Raw genomic sequence first — 21,377 nt, 5'->3', positions numbered from 1 at the left:
GGTGTCATTCATGGAAGTGCTGTTGTGTGAAGGTTTGGACAGGATTTCAAACAACAGCACTTTAGAGGCACGCTGCATCTAGAAAGTGTCACTCAAGCAGAGGGAAACAGTAGAATAACTATGTTGTTGCTCAAAGCAGCCGAGTTTGCTTTGCTGGCTGCGGTTATCATTCATTGAAACTGCCTCCTGCAGTTTATTTACTCTTGTCGCTCTGCACTTGCAGCGCATTATCCCAATGGTTTTCAATAAACAGAGGATAATGATGAGTCAGGCTTTATGTAGCTCTTACAGTCTGATTAAAAATGCCTTGATCAGCCCTGATATTGATAGTATACAATGAAAACATTATCACTTTTATCAACATTTCAATCGCACAAGCAGATTGACCTTCATTGGAAACACCTAAAGCATTGAGAAACATTTTATTTTCTTCTGCAACGTTTTCTGCAAATGACGCCTGACATTTATCTGTTTTTACTGAGAAACCACAGATTGGCTGATCATTCCGCTTTCCTTTTGCCACTGTACTTTTTTTACTTTTTTTTTTTTTGCTCATGTTGTGATACAGTTGCCAAATGCCAAGCCATTTGTGACTGCTCAGTCAATATATGAAAAATTGATGTGATGGAATGACAAATGGCCTCTTCCTAAATGTTGCATGCAGGAAATGACAGAAATTTGCTGGCATGTTTTAGTGCACTCCTAAGCAGTCAGATGACATTATGCACTGTTGGTTGACTGTAGACGTTAAAATGATCATAATACAGATATAACAGCAGAGTTAATCCTCTGGCTCTGCAAACCCCCCACTGAGCAGTTTTTTGTGGACAAACTGCATTCCCCCTTTCAATCACCCCTCTGATCTCTCCAAACACTGTAGATATGACTGCATCTTCTCTCTTGTTGTTCCCTCTTGCCCCCATTCTTATATCTCCCCCAGGCCAGAGCCGGGTGGGTTTTTGTCTCAGCATCATTCCGTGTTATACATCATTACCTCAGTGTCTCTTTGGGTGAAAGAGGGATTAATCGAGACAGGTTGAAAACAAGTTGGTGTCAACGTCCTGGACTATGTAATTTTCAGATAGGCTAAAGCTGTGCTACAGATGGGCTGCCAAAGGTTCGAGGTTAGCAGCAACAAGAGCCATTCTAACAAAATAAACAGCCTTGGCAGCCCATGACCTCATTGTCTGTTTATGTCAAAAATGTTGCTGCCAACAGTCTGTTTGCCTCTGCTTGCTTCTGCCACTGCCCACCTTCGAGATGTTAGTTTGTCCCGTTGTGTCATTTCATTTTAACTCTGCTATGTACTCTGTCACCCCACTGTAATTACAAGCACCATTTGTGTGTGGTGATATCAACAGTGTATCATGCCCACGCTTCTGGCCTGAAGACATTTATGCTACAAATCATACCTTGTTCAGCTGGTCAGCATTTTAGTAATTTAGCTACATTTTTCTGTGCTTCTCTTTCCCCTCTGTGTCTCTTTTTTTCTATTGTGTCATAATTGCAGCATGAGTGTGACCCATTCCCATGTTAGGAAAATAGTTATATAAACATGGCCTTGAGCATTTTACCACTCCACTGCCAGCCTGTGACTAGCCATACAGAGTATATAGTGTGCACATGCAGTGCAACCTCTACATCAGTTTATTTTCAGTGTTTTGGATTTAGAATATAATATAATGAATGGGTGCAATCTAAAAATGTACTTATTTTAAATATAAAACCTGTGAGTGCAACAGAACTTTCTTTTTTGCCTCAGTAAAGGTGAATCTGACCATCACCAAAAAATGTGACCCAGCAGGTCAAGGCTAGCTAAAAAGGAAAAGTGTGTGTGTGTGTGTGTGTGTCAGAAGAGAACAGAACAGTCACTGAAGTCCACTCAAGTTCAATGACAGCAAATTTACCCATAATGCTTTGTAACACATCAGAGAGCCTCTCTCTGGACTCCAAATTACCTCTCACATCTGCTGCTGCTCTTTGCCACAGATTCGCCACACACACACACACACACACACACACACACACACACACACACACACACACACACACACACACACACACACACACAAGCACCAGTTTGAATTGATTAGACTGTCATAAGTGAAGTGATGATGTGCTTAAACAGAGAAGATGGATGGAGTTTCTCTAACTGATTGGTCTGTCTATTCAGTAAATCTGGCTTGCATGCAAATTGGGCTAAAATTACTGTGTATTTCAGCATAATCGGTGTGCTGTCATGCGTGCTGTGAAAAATAGAAGAAACACAATGAAAACTGAAAGATGAGTCTGACAAAGCTAGAGTATCATTCTACAGCATAGAAACTCAAAAACACCTAACTGAAATATTTAAATATCAACAGCAAGTCATGTAACATGATAAGAGAAGCCAGGTCCGATCACTGTGTGGCAAAGCAGACTATAGAAAGTCTGAGGGAAAGAGGGAGAGGACTGAGCATGAGGTAAAGCCGGAACCTGTTCAGGAGACACTTTTAATGTGTTGTTCCTTGTCGGTGGTGAAGCGTCCCGGCTCGGCGAAAAGACTTTTGGTCAAATGAGGCGAACCTCCTTAGACATTTATTATGAAGGCGAATTTCTCCTTTGCAGCTCTAATGTAGCTTTTATGGTGCAATTTGTAGACCCAAAATCATTCATTTTGCTGTTTATATTGAGCAGGCTCCACTAAAGAAGATGATGGATCGGGTTTCAGCGTGGATTCATTGAAGTAATTTCAAGAACCGCATCAGTAGAAATTGAAACATTATGGCAGTTCCTATTTTTTGAAAGCAGCCCAGTCTTTTGCTTACAGCAGAGCTTCTTCTGCCAGGTCCAAATTCTGTGGTGTTTTAATTTCTCTCATGTCCCAACATATACAAATTAACACATGCATCAACCTACATTGAATGAATTTGCAATATTGGCTAAAAGTAATATAAAACTGACAATGTCATAGCTTCTATCAGATAGTACATCACATCTGCAATGAACAATTTTCCTGTCAGGGCTTCTCATTGCGTATTATTCAGGTAAAAACATGTAGACATCACAAAGGCTACATATTTAATGAGTAAAATATTAATACTCGCATCTATTAACCAAATTGATGAGCTGTACACACATTTTACCCCAAACAGCGTGAACCGAGCCTCATCGCGCTCCCTTGTCTCGTACATAGTAGTCCGGGTTCGTCGTCTTTTCTGTTACTTGACAGTCCTTTCACAAACTACTGTTAGTGGAGAACCAAACGCTGCATCCGTATTCAGGACACCCAACGGTACCCTCACTGGTAGCATTACTGAGGAATGTCTTCACGAGCCATGATAGTTATGATTGTTTGGAGAGCGAGAGCGCACATGTGGGCGCTACACATTCCTGCTCCAGGTTTCAGCATATTGACAGTTGGTGGCAGTAACACTCGAAAAAACATAGCAATGCACAGACAAAGACAGGGGAGATGATTGGAAGCTAGCAAACGTACATGTTAATGAACGATTGAAAGTGTTCTATTAGTTTGGTGAGTGAAACAAACAGCAGTAGGTGCTGGTAAGTGGTTTAATGATCTGATTGTACCTATTGAGCTGCAATTTTTACGCCCCACTCTTTCATAGTAAACAAACGGAACATTTTTTTCAGTTTGTTCACCTCTCTCTCGATGCGTCAACAAAAACCAGTCAATTTTACATCTTTATTAGCTCCGAGAGTGCCTCCCTGCCGTTCTCATTGTCTTCACTGTTTATCTTCCCCCTCTTTCTCTTGGACATCTATTTCTGTCTCTGGTTTACCCTGAATGACCCAATGGGCAAATGACATTGAAACTCCTCTGAGTCAGCATGTTATCACATTGAATCATTAGTCCTCCGGTCCACAGCACACAAAAGCAGATGAACATGCTTTACATGTATTAGTTGGAGAGTAAGGCCATTTCCTTGAGCATTTCCCGAATGTCAGTAGTACAGGATGCTTAATAAAGCAAAGGAGTATAGCAGACAGCAGAATAAATGTGATGTAAATAGAGGAATATCACATCACCAGCAAATCAATAAATAAAACAAAAGAATACTTAGATAATAAAACTCAAATATTGTCTCAGCAGTTTTCAAGTGTACTAAACTGTCCATTAGGGATGCAGTACTGGCAGAAGTCCTTCCATCAGAGGCATGTTCATTACTACACTAAAATAGTAACCCTTATGTAACCATGGGCTTTGCCTGGTGAAAGGAGATGTCAAATGCAGTGCTGCATCGTAAGGGCTTCGAATCTTTCTCAGAGTGCAACGACCAAACAAACAGAGAACAGAAGATGAGAGGAAAAAGGCCATTTTTGAAGGCCACGGTCTTGTTTATTTATACAACTCTTATCTTCTGAGTGAGAGATGAAGAGAAGGTAAATATGACATGCTGACGTGGACTTGCAAAAGAAGAGTTTGTTCTCGGTTTAAATCATTTGGATCATTAGATGAATGGATGACACAGCACTGGCATTATAATGTGAGTTTTCCCCTAAAGTTGTGACCGCGATTCATTAGCACATTGTTTATTTTGTCAATGATTCTGTAGGGCTTTTTGTTTGAAGGCATTTTCTCCTCTCTTAGAATTCCTGAAGCATCTTACGTTTCTGGAAATGACTTTCAACGTCACATTGTTCTCCCAAGGCTACAGGCAGTCACAAAAGTAAAGAAAAAATCTACAGACATGTAGATAGATAGTAAGCAGCCAGTGAGCAGGTCAGACCAGCTTTATCCACTGGTCCATAGTGGAGCAGGCCCGGGGCAGCTATGGCCACATGGCAATCCCAGAAAGATGTTCCACCATCTTATTGATACAGACCCACTGACTATAGCTCATGTGTGTTTTAATGAGCCTGCATACATATTTCATCTGCATTCATCTTTTCTGAAGCAGTCTTTGTTTTTACAAGCATATGGAGGATGTAGATACATCTACATACACTCACACCTGATTCACTCGGTGGAGCCGTAGTGTTCCGCTGTCGGCCACAGGGAGCAAAGCATTCAATAATGTAAAGCTTACACACACAGCACTTAAAGCAAACAACTGTGTTTGCGTTGGCGTGTGCCAGGCAGACAGAAGAAGACTTTAAGAAAAAGAGGAAAAAACAAAGAGCAGTAAACGAAGAGGTGGGGGGAAGGGAGACTCGCAGAGGGACGGAGGCTCGAGCACCACAGGCACATCTGCCCACGCCTCACTTCCCCCTCTGTGGTTTTCTGGCCTGGCACATTGACACCAACAACAACGCGCCAGGAGGCTGTCACCTCTGTTGCTTTTCCAAGACCATCCTCTCAGGAGTGTAATTCTTGATTGCTTCTCATACAAATAGCTTGAGCTCGAGTTTCCCTATTTTTTTGTTTTTCTTGCTCATTCTGCTGCACATTAACCCAAAGGAACCATCCACTGCCCAATTGAGCAGCCTTGGGCAGACTTAGTGGAGCAGTTGGGGGTAAAATAGGCCTTACTCAATGGCATCTCAGTGGTTGTAATCCTGGGAGGGGAGACTGAGTTGTTGTTGAATTGATTGAACTACTAACACTGTCTGGTAGCATTGCCATATTGCCACAGAACTCACTTCATTAATTCCCCAGAGTGTAAGATGGAAAACTGTTTTATTCAGGCTTTATTCATATGAATGGAAGGTCGCTTATGTAACCAAGTCCCTTTTCAGAAAAACCAGCTGGCGGTTACAAACAGCACCTGTGAAAAAAAATCCATCTTTGCAGTGGACTTTGCACTTGCACTGGATTGCACTGGATTAAGTGATCAAGGCCATGATTGTAATGGTAGATTATCTTGTAAGTGCTGGAACACATTTTTCCATTTGTGTCCTGCACCTGGCCTATAACTGGCTGGGTTTTTCCAGTCTCACCTGGAAATGCTGCACTTCTCTTTTTAATTGATTTTTACAGACAAACTAACACTTGTCACATTACAAGGTGAAGCCCACCAAAGAGTCCATAAAATCTCTTAAAACCATTCATTAGGTCTGGAAATGGAATGGAAGAATTGTGTCTTAAGTGTTTGTGTGTGCACGCATGCATTTGCTGGCCCTCCAGGCCTTACTGATAAAGGCTTCCCACAAATGGTTCTCATTTTACCAGGTGTAGCCTACTTTACTGGATACCCTGATTTTATGTTGTGTCATCTCACACACACACAGAAATGTGAACACAACATGTCGTGGCCTAGTTTTCGAGTACCTCTTTTGTAATCCTATCTGCGACCACTGAATAGAAGAGGTGTGGGAAAGCCTGAACCACTGTTGTATCACAGAATGGCTGAAAGAAAAGGAAGTTGGAGAGGCTCTGCAGGCTGGATTTAGTCTCCATTTTGGAGGTAGCTGATTAGCTTGAACTCCACATTCCTTCTCAATGAGAATGAACCCGGTGTCAGAGGAACGTGTCCATGTATGCAAACATACCTAAACACACAAACACGCATTCACACATTCCACAGTAATTGCAGTCAGACTAATTCTGAAGCGTTTTGCCCTCACGCAGGCACGCTCGCACTCAAAGTCCTCCCGTTCGCTCCTCTGCTCCCAGAGAACATAATGAGGGCTCAGGTGGCTGTGCTGGATGCTTGCTCTGGGCGGTGGCAATGCAGATGTTACCTGGTGGCTCTACACTTTCCTGCGTGTGTGCGTTTGTGTGCAGGCCAGCTGTGATGGCCAGCTGCGCACTTTACCAAGACCTTGGCAACTCCCCAGATGGTTGACCCAGATAGACACAGGGAGAGAAGAGAGGAACGGTCAAACGCACTCTCTTTGATGCACGTACACACTCTGGTGCACACCTGCATGGGCGCCCTGCGCACAGAGACGCTGGCGTTGTCCCATCAGAGCAGGTGAGGGAGGAGAGTACCAGTTTCTAAGCCTTCTTTTTGGGATGACCTCAAACTTTCCTGATGCAGCAAAGTTTCATCAGAATGTGGCTCTTTGTTGTTAATAGGTGTTTTACGCAGCAGTAATACAAAATTATTTGAAGTTTGCTCAGCAGCTTTCAAGTCTTGCTGAGACCGACAGTAATGGTTGCCCAGTGGTCAGCCTAGGCGGACACAGTGTGTTGCCTGGAACTGGGCTACCAGATGTTTTCGCCGTGGGCTCTTAATCAGTACCCACCCACAGGCCCACTGCTGATAAAGGCTCCATGCAGAAGTATAAGCAATATACCTTTGATAATGGAAAAGGCTGGGGTTTTTTTATGTTTAGTCCTCCCCAAGCTGTAATAGTTAGTCAACATGAGAAATAATGTGGACGAGAAAGTAAACAACAAAATTTATGGACTGTGTGAAAACAAGAGGAAGGAGAAGTAAAATGGGATTAGGCAGAAGGTAGAACATTTTACTCGCACACATTTTCATACGTTGTAGTTTTGTTTTTATTTTGTAAAGTCAAAATCATGATGTGAAAATGTTGACATTGCTCAGCCCTGCCGTATCCCCTCTTATTTTCTCCTTGTGAAGCGTGTCAGGTTAACATGAACTGTAAAGCTGATTTTTCATAGGAGATATAATTGTGAATCTCCACCTCTTTGTGTGAATCGTGTTGAGACTGCTGTGCTGCACTGAAAATCCTCAAATGAAGGGAGCGCATGATTCGTATAATGTCACATAAATGACGTATGGATAAGTAAATCTGTATCCATATCTGTGCCGCTAATTTACAACTCTTAACATATCATTGGTAAATAAACACAAACAATCACAATTCACAATCAAAAAACAAACAAACAAAATTAATTTGTGACTCTCGAACTCTCGAACGAACCTCACAGTTTTCATCTTCTCTGCAGTCTCAGAAAGATCCACTTAGATCCCAAAACCAAGCACCAGTACTGCTGGGTCCTGGGTCCTTTGTTTGGTTGACTGGTACATGAGTAAAGAAGTCTTGTCACCGTTGTTCTTCTTGCCAGACTTGCACTCTACTGGCACCTGAGTTCACTAGTCAGACGGCTACATGAAAAAGCACTGCTGAAAATAGGGAATCGAATTAAATCAACACCTTAAAATCAGAAGTCAAATCAAACTGAGGGTTTGGAGAATCATGACACCCCTAGGAGAGACTAAAATTTCCTTTTAAATCTTTTAAACCATGACTGCTCACCTTCACTTTCCTTTTGTATTCAGAGGAGTTTGTCTGCAGTCACATACGTGTCTCTATGTGTGTGTTTTATGTGTGCGCGAGAGTGCAGTCATTATCCTCAATGTCACACCGCATTGCAGTGCAGTAAAAAACCTTTTGAGTAAGTGTGTGTGTGGGTGTGTGTGTGTGTGGTATATAGTCAATCCAACAGTTTCAGGGCAGGCTTCCAGAGGCTGGTATTTGACCATCTGATGGTGGTACTGGAATTTAAAGTGAGCTCCTTATTGAGTCGCCTTTTTTTTTTAAGCATCTTTAATAATTTTTTATACAAATATCACCATCCCATCAGTCTGTCCCAGTCTTATTTCTGTCCATCTCACCTCAGTACGTCTGTCCTTAACTTGTGAATTAAATACCCCTTTTTTCTGTCCTTTTCCCCTCTGCAACCAGATCCATTTCTTTTCCTGTGACCTCAAGTCTTCTTCTTCGCTGTAACACAGGAAATGGAAGATTGTGCCGTCAAAAAGGGCACACAGCAGGGTAGAAAGATAAATTGGCTGAGAAAAGAGACTCATTTGTCATAGGGGAAAATGCTGACATCAGTGTTGTAACATATAATAAAAAGCAGGAGGATTATTAAAGGTGAGGAGAAATGCACCGTTGTTCAGCATGACGGGACGCAGGATAGAAATTCATGCTGCAGATTATGAGCAACTAACTCATGTGTTATGTGTGTTCTCATGTTAGAGGGGGCACACAGTGTGCAGGGATACTGCCAGCCACACCACGTTCATCGTCACATCAATTTACTATTAAAATGTCCTTGAGCGTCCTCGGAAGAAACCCTACTCATTGTCAGCTGTTCTTAATCACAGTGTCAGGTAATTTGTGTTGATGTCTCCTGGCAAGTATGTGTCATGTTCATATTCTAACTGGGAGCATCGCAGATGTTTTTTTTTCCTTGAATATGTCATCAGTTGAAGGGCAAAAAACTGAGCAAGTTTTGTCACAGAACTGAATAAGAATCATCCAAAATCACATCCAGAGCTGTGCGGCCCATCTGCAACTGGAACGTGAAAACCCAACTTGCATTTTGTCAGTGTTACCATGACAACGTGCCACTCTTGTAGGATTTCCTTGAGATTGTTGTTGCTCGCAGCAGCTCAGCTGAGCCAGAGTTTGACACGAGGAACAACATGTGGAATGAAATCAAAATAGCTTGGATTGATTGGTATTCATGGGGAGCATCTCAGGTCAGTCAGATCTCAAAGGAAACCGGAGAACCAGAGGGGTTAGAGGGGACGTGGTCGCTGTCCCAGTGAGTACTCGGTGTGAATCTTTGTCACTTTATATTGGTGTGAAATATAGCTTCATGGAGTATATCACTTATCATAAAGATGTATGGTGTGAACCAAGACTGTGTGGTTTGAGGTCTTACCCAACCCGTCCTTTGTTGGCTTTGCCCCTCAGGTGTACATCTTGCCAGAGGGGCTAACACAGAGGGAGCCATTGTTCTCCTCTTGCTTCCGTTGATCACGCACACACAAACACACACACACACACACACCATTGCTGGTCAAGCCCAAGCCAAAAACCAAAAGCCACAAGCAGTGGAGCAGATCCGTCCCAGGCGGAGAGTTGGTTAAGGAGGGGACCACACCCAGCAGTGGGAGCTGATGTTAGACTTGGGAACTAAAGGGAACTCCCAAAGGAAAAATTAAGTCACGTCTATTTACGGGCCCTCTTATTCAGAGCAGAAGCAGCCTGTTTAGAGAGGCTAATAGTAAAATACAACAGCTGGTAAATGATGTAAAATAAGCAATGAGGTTTCTGAAGTAATGCGGATCAGATTGTGGAAGTCGCAAGATTATTTTGGCCGTCTGGTTTGTTTCTAGAAAATTCTTGGCTGGTTGTGTGTACATGTCTGTTTTGCTTTGTATGTATTCCCCTCACATTATACAGTGTTTTTAGAGAGGGCAACCCTGTCTCATTTGGCCTCGCTTTCAGTGACGAAGAATGCTGTTCGCAGTCTGACGATGTCTCTGTTCTTCACCAACACCTCATAGAAAACACTACAGCTTGGTGCTACCGGCCAAATGGCCAATGGAAAGTCTTTGCTCACATCAAGTTTTTGTGTTTATTTATTCTTTGGAATGTTCCCCTGTTTTCCTCCTGAATTTGGAGCGGCCATTTCCCGTGCAGTGCAGTTTTTGTCACTCCCGCTGTGGGTGAGGGTGTGGTGGCCGTGACACCACCAGCTGCCTCTCCACCCGCCAGTAGGAAGCTCGATCACCAGGGCACGACAAATGTTAAGGTTAACACCGTCCCCTGCAGATTCCAACGCTTTTTGCATTGCCCCAAACAGCCATATTGTAAGTGTCCTTATTCCAGTGTCACCGACCCAGTTACTCACTGGCTTCCCACTCAGTGTTTTGTTTGGTGTGCTCAGCCAAGCTGGTAGCATCTCTGTCAGGAATTGAATACAGTTATATGTAAGTCAGTAACCGTGAACATCATCATTTCAGGTTTAAAAAAAGCAGAGACCAGGCCTCTCACTTACACCTGATGTGACCAAAATGTTGACAACAGAAAATCCCGAGAGCTCTGCACTATCACAAATGGGACCACAAATGTATGGCCACTTCTAATCCCTTGCATTGTGAATCATCCTACCCATCACCTAAATGCTTACAGCACTGAAGTGTGCAGCCTAACACCGACTACCCAGGGTTCCTCCATTCTGCATCGCCGAATCCTTCCCTTGAGATGGCGCACAGACGTTGGATCTGAATACAGAAAAGTAGTTCAGGGAAACCACAGAGCCATGCTGGAAATACAGCCAAATGACTCCCTGCTGATAACTGTTATAAAACATCTCTCCAGTCACATAGTTCAGACTGACAAAACATAGCAAATGTCCACAACAGACAGTTAACTTTTGTGAACTCACAGCTTATTATATTGAGCATGTGGGTCGTTGTTGTACGCGCGCACACACACACACACACACACACACACACACACACAGTACACGTCTCAGTGAGATGAAAGGACTCGGTCTGATTTGCTCTCTTAGTCAGCACCTTCTGCTCTGGCTTGTGCCTGTTCGACTCGATTTTGTCATTATTTTTACACATTTCACACGTGGGCGCTTTACCCCCCGTATTGACACTGTAAGTACGGCGAAAGCTTCATCAAGCAGACACAAATATCTCCCTGCCACTCACAGATATGACCTTCGTATAGGCTCAAGAGTAGAGCGGCTTAACACACGTGAGCATTTACAGCAGCATGCTTGGAAAATTTGAATAAAACATGCAAGCAAATGAAGAACATGCACCATCCTCTGTGTGCTTGCTGCATAATCTTTAGTTCTGTTGTAGTAGTGCTGCCCTCTGCTGGGCAGGCGTCGGTAGAACAAAAACAAAGACGGACATTCGCAAGGTTCCACGGAGAAAGAGCACTGCAGGGTGATCCAGCTTCTCTCTCTCTCTCTCTCTCTCTCTCTCTCTCTTTAATTTATGAACACACATAATCAATCATTGTGCAAGGGCACACAGTGTAATTAAATGATGCATTAATTAAAATGTCCCTGTGTATGTATGTGTGAGAAAAAGCTAGGTCAGAGGGAGGGGTAACATTTAACGACTGTCAGGACTGTGTGTGTGTGTGTGTGTGTGTGTGTGTGTGTGTGTGTGTGTGTGTGTAGTGGTTACCGAGCCGCTGGCCTAATTTTTGGCTGAAGAGCAGGAGCCGAGGTTTACAGTCACGCACTCCTCTCATCACGCGCAGTTGACTGGCTTTCTGTCTCTCTTTCATAATCTCTCTCTTTCATAATCAACCTCTCTTAACTTAATTGTGGTCCGGCCCAGTCAAGTCAACTGAAGCCCTCGTAGCTCTCTCTCTCTCTCTCCATCCATCCACCCGCCCACCACCCTCCACTCCTCGCTTCAAAGACCCGAGAGGAGGTCCACAGCTATTAGATCCTAATATGACCACCACCACGCACTTACTCTCAATCCCCAAAAGCTCTGAAAGGCTCTCCCCTTCTGTCTCTACTAATCTCTCACACACAATCTCCCTCCCCTCCCCTCTCTTGCCAAACTCCGTGCACAAGATGAGGTTCAGTGAGTGTTGCTTTAGGAACGTGACTTCCCCACAAGGCAATGAAACTCCACTCTAGCCTGGACATTTTTCATCTGCCTTCATATTCAGGTATTCAGGCATCGCTGGACACTCTTATATCTACACGTTGACACTGACTGGAGATAACTCGGCGAACAGCTGAAAACACAGCGGAAAAAGCGGGACAAGGGGGGGACAAAATGTGTACTTTTCCTCAACATCTCGTCAGCATCTGAGGGAACTCTCTGAGGTTTGTGTCTTTGTGTACTCCTCTCCAGATGTTCATTAGCTCATCAGCTTGTTAGCTTGTTTTTGTTTGCTCCAAAATAGCTTGTTAGATGGGTAGCTTGTGGCTTCTGGTACCCATTTTTAATGAGGAATGCTTATAAATACCACTGAGCCGACTTTTGGTGGAGCGGAAGGGGCTCGTTTGCTCACTGTAAAAGTAAGAATATCAACATGTCGCTTTAATGATGCTGCAGGTTTGACATCCATCTGACCCCATTCTGAAGTGTGTCCCCTCACCTCGCTGGTGATTCGTCGTACTACACCACATCGCTGTATATTTCTGTGTATTTCCCAAATATTTTTTTGTGGCACACAAACTAGGAAGTGAAATCTCCGCTAATAGTGAGCCATGATTCAACCAGGGTTCATTTGGAGCTCTTGAAATTCAGCATCCCTGGAACTGGCTTATAAATTCAGAAAAGGCCTGGGGGAAAAAAAAAAAGAGTTCTCACTCTGTCTATTTTTAGAGCTTTGTGCTTTTTAGTTGACTGTGAGTACATCTACCATATGAACCAACAGATGGGCTCACCACAGTAGCCTGGATTGCTTGCCTGTTTTAAACTCTGTGAGAGGTTGTTTTTGTCAATGGTTGTGTTTCTCTGTCAAACCGCCGCAAAGGCCACCAGGAGTTGAGTTGTTATTCGGAGTCTGGAGCGCCTTTAAATTCAGGCTGCATAACCGCAGCCTCTTGGCCGCACAGCCACAGCCTCCTTCTCCTTGTCCATTCAGTTTGTGCTGAAAATGCCGAGAGAGAGAGAGAGAGAGAGTAGTGGGTAAAATCTCTGCCTGTGGAACAACATGTGTCTCTGTCGGGCAGTCCCATGTCTGTAGCCTTTGCGCAGTCTCTATAAATTAAAGTACTAAGGGAAGTGGACTGACTAGCCTCCCCCTTTCAGAAGACAAAGCAAAACAAAAAACAGTCACCCAGCCGAGGCAGTTGCGGTGAGACTTGGCCAGCTGTAGTTATCGTTGGCCTGTACACAGAAGCATGAATGAATTTGGCGTCTGGAGGATATTTAAGTTCATCATCTCCTTTCTGAGGCTGACTTCTCTGCCTCACAACTGATTTCCCCAATCTTTTGGCTGGCTCTCTTTTTTTTTTTTTTTCGTTTCTTGCTCTCACCATCTGCCTTTTTTCTTCGATTCTTTCCTCTGTGTTTGACCGCTTTCTCAGTCGCTGTCTCACTTGCCGTCTGTTGGAACACCTTTCTGTCTCTGTCTCTCTTTCTCTCTGTTTTGCTCAGTTCAACTTCATGTGCTTAATTGGTAAACCTTTTTTGAGAACGTTTTATGTCGAGCAGTGGGAGGGGAGCAGTGGACACAGCCTCGATGACCTTAAACGACCCTACAGGTTAGAGAGCCTGCTTTTGGATCAAGACGTCTCTTCGGTTTTGTGCAGGAGCATTTTTCCCCTTAGCCTAACTCCTCACCTCATCTTACCTTTCCTCACCTCATCCAGCTTCACCCCCTTCTTCATTTCCACGACTCTGGCCTGCTCTGCCTCCTTCTTTATCTTACCTTCTCACTCAAGGGTTTTTCCCTCTATATCCTCCCCTCCTATTTCCTTTACTCCTCTCAAGCTTTTATCGCTCTATTTCTTCTCTCCAACCTTGTGTCTTATTCCTTTAGTATCATCTCTATCCCCTGCTGCTGTTTCTACTGGAGAGGCCATGGTGCTTTAGGGATTTACTGTTATTTCTAGTTAGCACAAGTCGAGCTTGCATTTTTTTGCAGGGTCCATGTGCCGAAGTCAGAATCTGATTTGCAGTATAATGAATGTTTTTTTAAAAAAATCATCTTTGTTACACCAGTAAAGCAACAGATCTATCTTACCTACATGCATAATGACATAGTCGGCATATGTAATAGATTTTGCACCATAATGTGTATCAGATTGTGAGCCAACTGGATTTCTTAGTTCAAGTTTCAGCCTCTTCAGCCGTCTCCGTACCTAGCATCAGGGGATTCATGTAGAAAAAGAGCCACGAGTCCTACACTTTTCATCCATTATGGATCTAGACACCCTCAAAGCCTTTTCATATCTCCCTAATTCATCCAGTGTGCAGAAGTACAGCCAAAACAATAAAAACATGTTACTGTCAAAATACTGTATGACTCCTTCTCAGGACTGGAATGTTCCGGATATACAGCACTCATCATAGTAAACTACATATTCACCATCATCACCATTATCACTCCAAGGTACTTGTGCATCTATGTGGCATGCCACAGACCGCAGTGCCATTAATCTACCCTTAATATAAATATTTATCTAGACTGAAATCACAGTTTGCAATGAGTGCTGCAGGGCTTATGTAGCACTTATGAGTAACTTAAGTTAGTAGAAAGAATAGCCAAGGTTTGTGCCCTGTAGCCTTAAACACTCCACTAATGTCCTGTCGTTTTGTTAGCCTTTAGCCTGTTCACTTTCCAGGGAACACATTCGAGTAATATGTTTATTCTTTGGAACGGTGGTCTGGTTGAGATCAATGCTCTGTGTAACAACCACCACATCAGCTTCCTTAATAAGGGCCTTGCGTTGTTTGCCAAATGCAATGCTGACAGAGAGGCGCTGAAGCACTCAGGTTACAGTATATCGCATTAAATCAATTCGAAAAATACAATAATTTTCCAGCTAAATTAAGAGATTCTATCACACTCTTCGGAAAAGCCGACATTCCATTACTTCTAACAATGGCTGCCTGTGACCGGCCACAAACACCCGCTTTTGGAACAGTTCGGCCAGTGTGTGGCTAGGAACGACCAGCCGATGTGGAAACCTGGCTAAATAATCACCTCTAATGGAGCATGAATCCAGTGTGTGTACCTTCATTTGCCCTCGGTATCTACCTCTAACTTGGTTGCACCACGTCCTCAGAGCACTTTTACTGTCAGCACTCCACGTCTTTGACAGTAACTCTGCCGTCAGCCAAAACCTCTGCTGCTTACTCACTTGGAACTTTGTCTCTTTCTCTCCGTCAGGTTTTTTTCCGATCACAGTCGTCGCAACAGAGCCAAAGGTGAGTGTTATTTTTCCATTTCTATTGTTTCAAACTCAAAATCTGTTGAAATATAGACTTTGTGTATGGCAGCACAGATGTAATTACAAAAAATCACCACTAGAGGAAGGCAGAGTGTTTCTTTCTGAGTTGCCTCTCATCCTCACACTCCCTACGAGGTTCCTAAGGAGAGAGGGGGTACAAGCACAAGATATGTAAATCTTGAAGTGAATGGGGCAAGGTGAAACCTGGTTCCAACACTTCAAGTGTAAGGCTTTTTTTTTCATATTCGGAGGTTTGAATATGACAGAGGTATAAATGTCATGTGTGTGTAAATGTGGGTGTGTTTCTGGAGTGTGGAGTTGTAGTTAGTGCACACGTGTGTTTTAACTGGAGGATGTTGAGGTTGTTTTTGCTTTGCGGAGACGTCAGTCACTTCAAAAGGGGATTAGACAGGCAGAGAGCGTTAATTCACAACCGTATGAAAACACGGGTCTTTCTCCTCCACCAGTCCCCTCCTTCTTTTTCACACTGTACTCCATCGCCTCTCCTCTCTGACTACTGATAGGACAGAGATGGAGTCAACAGAGGAGGGAAACAGCGAGAGGAGGAGGAGGAGGAGGAAAGGGAGGGAGGCAGAGAGAGTTCGGATACAAGGGAAGGACTCAAGTAGAGACAAAGAAACGCTGCAGGTGTGTGGAGTTGGCCATTCTGAGTAGCAGTAGCTGGACAAGTGTGAGGGCACCGGTTGTCAAAGGCAACGGACAGGTAGAGCACGCGCACGTGTTCCCGCTGAGATCCCAGCAGCTCAAGTTTTATTGAGGTCAGACTAGTGTCAGAGAGCTGTTCAGTCGGTTTTGCGAAAGTGTAAGTGCTGACCAAGCCATGGCCCTTCTCACCGACGGCGCGCAGAGCCTGGGCTCCTATTACTGCCTGATCCGACGCAGGTTCAAGAGGAGGCGCAAGAAACGCTCAGAACGCAAAGGTAACCCTCGCGGCGGTGGTTCTCTCACACACACACACACACACACACACACACACACACACAGACAGTGATGCTGAGCTGGCATGTTGTAGACTTTGTAATGTTCAGTAACTGGCAGGAGAGGACAGATGTGCACCTGCTGGGATCAACCCTTCACTTCACTTGCCTGTCAAGTTTAAAGTGGTTGATATCATCAGCAGGCTGCCGTTTTTTTGAATGAATACTGAGGGTGACTTTCACTTAACAGGCTTTTAATTCTTCTGTGGTCAGTAAACCTCTACAGTGTGTTATAAATGAACCTCAGACACATGTGATAGTGCAGTTTATTTTCTGTTTTCGTAAGTATGTTGCATGTGGAGAAGCGTCACTGATTACATTTTTAAGTTTTTTATTTGACAGGAAATGTACTTCTTCTTGACCTGAGTAATTCCATATCCCAGTCAATATATGGCTTAAATGCATTTTTTTTTAATGATTACAAATCAAAATGTTTTTTTTTTTTCATAAAAGATTTTGTACCTAAATTGATTATATTCAGATTGTATTTTTTTATAACCAAAGAGAAATTCTCAATCATTAAAGTATATTTTAGCAAAGAATCACAAAATTATTGACCATATAAATTGCGTGTGTATTCGCAGTAAAGGTCTTGAATCGTGCGTAATTATAGAAACATACCTGCTTTATATTTAAATGCATTTCAGATGTAAACAAAACCACAAACACCACCAGAAAACAACATTGTTTTTTTTATTCTTTATATTAATGTGTGGTTAAAGATGTGGTTTTAAGCATTTTAGCGTTAATCGACAGGAGATGGACCGGAAACATAAGGAGAGAGAGAGAAGGGGATGCCATACAGTCACTGTATGTATATGTGTTCGTATTAACCAGCAGGTCACCGTGAGAATAATAACTTGATTATTGTGTTTGGGGGAGTGTATTTAAAAACCTGTCACTCATTTTAAGAGAGACAAGTTGCAAGTCTGTCTGCTGTTTTTCGATCATGTGCCTGTCCTCTTGTTTATATCTCCGCCACACTGTTCTATTCTAATCTATGATCGATGGAGGCCAAAGTGCAAAAACTGACCTTCTAAAAAGAAGAAAAGAAAAAGCTCTACATATGCTCAGTCTATTTTGATCAAACACGCATTTGAATGAGCACACATTTTTGTTAGCGAGGTTTTTTTTAAGGATCTGAATTATTTATTTAGCAGACGCTCCCGTCTTTGCCCTCTCTCTGAGTGAGACAGGTCCGTGTCTCGGTGTAATTGAAGTCAGGTGACGGGAGCCCCACAGAGGCTCTAAGCTCTCCTCTCCTGAGTTTGCTGCTCTGCTCTGGGGATTAGCCTAACGGCAAAGGTAGTAATTACTTAGGTGGCCACAGCTCACTGGCAGTATTAGCCATGTCTCAGCCACTTGCTTTGACACCCACCACCCTCCAAACCCCCCTCCCCCACCCCTGTCCCCCTCCTAAACGTGCCCACTCCATTCATCCAAGTAAATCCACCGCTGCTGATGCTGCATTTTCAGCCGCCCGATTCGCACTTGAGCCCCGCTCACTCACAGACCGACTACGTCCATCAGCATTACACAGGTCTGTTTCCGGCCTTTTCACTCTCCCTTATCACCATGGGAATGAAAGTGCCACTTTTTCACCATACTGAGAGAAGCGATGACTAAGCAGGACTTTGGACCAGTATTGCCCCCCTCGTTCTCTCAAGACAGCTTTAATGCCCCGCGCTGGAAGCCTCCTGATAAGTTGCTTAGTGCTTTAGCTTTAGTGCCCAGTGGGTTAGCGTTAATGCTAGCAGTGAGGATGAGGTCACACACTTCTCCAAGACAATCATCAGTGGAATAATGTGACACACGGCTCAAGAAATTCTCTTTGCTGGGTTTCCGTGCCGATGAGGTCAGAGTCGCACGGCAGCACTGGGCTGGGTCGTCCATCAAGTGTGGATTATTGTCTTCCACAAGGACACTTCAGCATGTCGACACAGGGCTTGGCCAGCTGTTTGAGGAACCATCTAGCACTAATCCACACTGCAGCCTTGAACACATTTCCTATAAAATGCTAGTTTTATCCCATTGACTAAGTCGATAAAATGTTATGTTCACTCTGCTCAGTTGGAAAGTGTGCATGTGTAAAATTGGACAAAAAGAGCTGTGTGTGCAATTTGGATCATACTGAGAGTTGTACGCTTGATTCAAACCTGCAGTGATCACCTGAATGATTTGACTGAAGTGCTCGGCCACTTAGCTGATAACACAGAATTATGGACAGGTAAACTAAAGTGACTCTTAAATCCTATCAACATGTCCATGTCTAAGAATGAATGTGTAATTTTAACCTACAACTGACATTCAAAAAGAATAAGTCATAATTTACCCAGTCTAGGAACAGTCCAAGGTCCTGTTCACCAGCACTGAGAAGTCTAATCAGGCAAAATGACTGCAGCCACCTATTACAGTGTAACATGGGCGTGCAGGGTTATTACAGAATTTTTTTACAAATAGTGCTCTGCTACGTCTTTTACATCTTTGTGACTCGATTACCTACCTCAATGCTCCATCTGTAGCTCAGTTAGTTTCATTTTGTACATTTCCTACCCAGTGTTTTGAACCTGACCTTGAAGCCTCATTTTAATGAATTGATTTCCCCAACAAGCAGACCTCTTTCACAGAAGACATGCTGACATGTCACGGTAAGAAAAGCACAGATGTAAATAATAAAATGCCGCTTCAGTTCCAGGGTCCTGCTATTGTGCATGCTGTCTTACTGTCACACTGTCATGGCTTAGTGGGACACTTGGATACAACAGAGCCATTGTTGATGTCATTAGTAACACCTCCGCTTTCTCTACTGGGACATGTCAGAATGTCACTGCAGTGTAATGCCTGCATTTGGCCTGAATAATGCTTATGAATGCTATTTTAGCTTCCCTTTTTTTGTGTTTTTTATAAGCTCAATATTTTGTTATATTGCCTTTTGATTGATCTTCAAGTCTTTAAAAGTAATTTGTGTGGGTAATGTTATTTTCAGTGTAACCTGCAACTCTGCGATGAATATGTTTACGTTTCTGCTGTAGGACTATTTATAGATGGTGCAACCACGTACATGGTCAGACTTTACCTTTGCTTCATAAGTGAATTACCATGCAGTGCACAGTGACTTTCAAAATGCCGAACTTAAGCATATCTTCCAAGTGATAAGTTCTTCAATGCATCTCTCATAAATGTGCCAAGCCATGACACTCGTAGGCGATGCTTTCCAATGGGCCGTATATGAAATATGGAAAATGGGGAACAGAGGCCTTTTCTGCCATGCCAGCAAAATCTCCAGAATGAGCTTTTGTAACTTGAATAGGGGGGCAGAGAGAGAGGGGGGGGGGGGGTCTACTCTGCCTGACGCTTACAATCCATCGCCCTGGAATGGCCTTTGCCTACAACAAGACACTGTTTTCACATTTCCTCTTCTTAGATAACCTAAAGCACTTCCTCCCTTTCACACATCATCTTTCTTTCCTCTCTGTACTCCTCTCTTTCAACCCCCCCTGTTCTCATCCCAACTTATTTCCTTATTATACCCCCGTCATTATTCACTGATTCATATATTCATACACTGACTTGGTCTAGACAATATTATTACCCTGTAGAATAGTCTACGACATAATACTAAATACAGGTTTTTAATTGATTTAGCTGTTTTCCTTCCCTTTAGAATAATGTAAGCTGCCACATGTCGACAGAAATTAGATTTACAGCCTCTGAAAAAAGCCTCAGACGGACCGATTAACATTTGACAACAGTAACAATGGAAATCAAACTGAAAACACGCTCACTTTTATTCATTGATTATGAGCAACGCTTATTTGGTGGCGCAGCATTTTCAGGCACCACAAACACGGCAGCACTCTGTCATGATAAGAAATGAGTTGTGTCTGGCTGTCTCAATGTAATTAGCCTTGATTAGCATGCTGCTAATGACTGTAACAGGCTGACAGAGTGGGGGGGAGTAAAAGCATTGTAGCGAGAGTGCTCAAACCACTGAGGTGTGTTCTGCTGGCGGAGAAGACACTTCATGGCCCTGGAGACGTATGCAGGGATTTGTGTCGGCTCCCTTCATCACCACAGAGATAAACTTCATTAGAGGAGATTCATAGTGGTTGTAGGTTCAAATTGATATGGATATTGAAATGTTTTGCTGTTGCTGCTGGTTATTCCACAGCTCTGGTGTCAAGAGAGAGATGGAGAGGAATTTCTTTCAAGGTAATGGAACAGGACGTATAGTGATGAGAATTAGATTTTCACAACCAAATGTGGTATGTGGAAACCCTTGCCAGCAATGCAGAGGAAAAATTAATGTCAGACTTTCAAATCTCCCCACAAAGAGAGCTCAGTCACGTTTTCGAATTGCTTTTTTGTAATATAGTGTAGCCCCGGCTGTTCTTCTGTATCTGTCCTCCTCCATCTTCTCCCCTCCCACCTCCGATGTCCGTCCTCTTAGGGTGTATGAACACTTTCTGTCTCCCTCTGTCAGCTGTCACGACCTTCTTCATTCAGGTTCCCCGCCTTGTCCTCTCCCTGCTGTCCATCAACAGTACCTCCCTGCCCGACAATAGCAAAGGCACAAGGTGTGAAATTCAGCTCCTCGATGACGGTGTCACAGGCGCAGGCACACACAGATCTACATGGATGCATTCATGTCCTTGTACAGCATTTATTTTTTAGACTCCCCGAACATGCACGCACACACACGTGCGCACACACACACATTTTAAGCATTGTGCACACATATTCCTCTCCTTGCGGAGCAGGATCCCAGCGCATCTAACCTGGCCTTGAATGTGACAAACTGTTTTAGCCATGAGCGCCCTGCTCACCCA

At 43.5% G+C, this 21,377-nt stretch overlaps 1 protein-coding gene across 2 annotated transcripts in view; it reads left to right on the top strand.

Annotated features, from left to right (window-relative positions):
- The window catches only part of adarb1b (adenosine deaminase RNA specific B1b), a 103,245-nt gene that overhangs the window by 48,833 nt on the left and 33,035 nt on the right, over nt 1–21,377 (top strand). Inside the window, exon 3 of one of the 2 annotated variants that reach the window (XM_070838245.1) lies at nt 15,490–15,527. The exons of the other annotated variant lie outside the window; for it this stretch is intronic. The gene's annotated coding sequence lies outside the window, so the exon portion shown is untranslated. The remainder of the gene's footprint in view (nt 1–15,489; nt 15,528–21,377) is intronic. 2 annotated transcript variants of the gene reach the window in all.

The sequence above is a fragment of the Pempheris klunzingeri genome, chromosome 10 (assembly GCF_042242105.1).
Source record: "Pempheris klunzingeri isolate RE-2024b chromosome 10, fPemKlu1.hap1, whole genome shotgun sequence".
Lineage (NCBI taxonomy): Eukaryota > Metazoa > Chordata > Actinopteri > Acropomatiformes > Pempheridae > Pempheris > Pempheris klunzingeri.
Note: the sequence above shows the minus strand (reverse complement) of the source record. Positions and strands in the feature narration are given on the sequence as shown.